Consider the following 1,930-nt stretch of genomic DNA (forward strand, 5'->3'; position numbering starts at 1 on the left):
TGCTGCCGCAAACAACCACTTCAAAATACAACTAAAAGACGGAACAGACATCACCCAGAACCACAGGAAAGCTGGCTGAGGAGAGACTCTTCAACTAGAAGGAAAGAGAACAGCAAACCGAGGCTCAGAGGAGGCGCAGTGTGGAAAATACAAAGGTACAGAGGTGCGCGCGCAAAGCGGGCTGGTGGCTGAGGGCGCGGTTGTCGTTTTCAGTCGGGAGGGAGTCTCAGGCTCTGGGCTCCAGATCCAGGCGAGTCTCTAGGGACTCAGACTCAGATGGGAGAAGCGGGATTGTCCGGCATCAGTTGGAACCTAAGGGCAGCTTTCTCTCCGAGGTTTGCAGCGGCTGCCGGGGTTCTGAGAAGCAGAGCCTCTGGGAAAGGGACTGAGAGCAGCCATACTGCTCCCTCCACCCGCCCTGTGGATCCCGCCCCGCCCAAGCCCTGCGCAGAGCCATTTGCCGGATCGCCTCAGGCAAAGGCTAGATTAGCACCTCCCCAGAGGACAGAAGTTTTCCACACAGCTGATTCTCACAGCCAGTCAGCCTGGTGGTCAAATCCCTCAGTATTAACTAAAAAAATCAGGGCTTAACTAGAACAAGACTGCGCACAAAGACCACAAGGGGGTGCACCAAGAAAGCATAAAAAATGCGGAGACAAAAAAACATGACAGAAATGGAGGATATGGAGCTAAAAAACGCAATTTTGAGGGCTTGCAATAAACTTGTGGAGAGTCTCACAAAAACTAATGAGACCCTTGATGCTACGATAAAGAAACTAGAAATTAAGCATACACGGACTGAAATAAAGAATATTATACCCAATAGCAGACCAGAGGAGCGCAAGAATCAAGCCAAAGATTTGAAATTCGAAGAAGCAAAAAACACCCAACTGGAAAAGCAAAATGAAAAAAGAATCCGAAAATACGAAGATAGTGTAAGGAGCCTCTGGGACAGCTTCAAGCGCACTAATGTCAGAATTATTGGGGTGCCAGAAGATGAGAGACAGCAAGATATTGAAAACCTATTTGAAGAAATAATGGCAGAAAACTTCCCCCACCTGGTGAAAGAAATGGACTTACAGGTCCAAGAAGCGCAGAGAACCCCAAACAAAAGGAATCCAAAGAGGACCACACCAAGACACATCATAATTAAAATGCCAAGAGCAAAAGACAAAGAGAGAATCTTAAAATCAGCAAGAGAAAGAGACTCAATTACCTACAAGGGAATACCCATACGACTGTCAGCTGATTTCTCAACAGAAACTTTGCAGGCCAGAAGGGAATGGCAAGAAATATTCAAAGTGCTGAATACCAAGAACCTACAACCAAGAGTACTTTATCCAGCAAAGCTATCATTCAGAATTGAAGGTCAGATAAAGAGCTTCACAGATAAGGAAAAGCTAAAGGAGTTCATCACCACTAAACCAGTATTATACGAAATGCTGAAAGGTATCCTTTAAGAAGAGGAAGAAGAAAAAGGTAAAGATACAAATTGTGAACAACAAACATGCATCTATCAACAAGTGAATCTAAGAATCAAGTGAATAAATAATCTGATGTATAGAATGAACTGGTGATTATAATGAATCAGGGACATAGAAAGGGAATGGACAGACTATTCTTGGGGGGGAAAGGGGAATGGGAGATGCGGGAAGAGACTGGACAAAAATCGTGCACCTATGGATGAGGACAGTGGGTGGGGAGTGAGGGCGGAGGGCGGGGCGGGAACTGGGAGGAGGGGAGTTATGGGGGGGGGAAAAAAAGAGGAACAAATGTAATCTGAACAATAAAGATTTAATTAAAAAAAAATTAGCCTATTATAGTTGGTCAAACATTTAATTAACTCACTCTATGCTTGGCAGGAGCAGGACCAAATGGCTCGTGGGCCAGACATTTACCACGCCTGCTCTTAGAGGAACGACCATAAACT

The sequence above is a fragment of the Myotis lucifugus genome, unplaced genomic scaffold, assembly GCF_000147115.1.
Source record: "Myotis lucifugus unplaced genomic scaffold, Myoluc2.0 scaffold_437, whole genome shotgun sequence".
NCBI lineage: Eukaryota > Metazoa > Chordata > Mammalia > Chiroptera > Vespertilionidae > Myotis > Myotis lucifugus.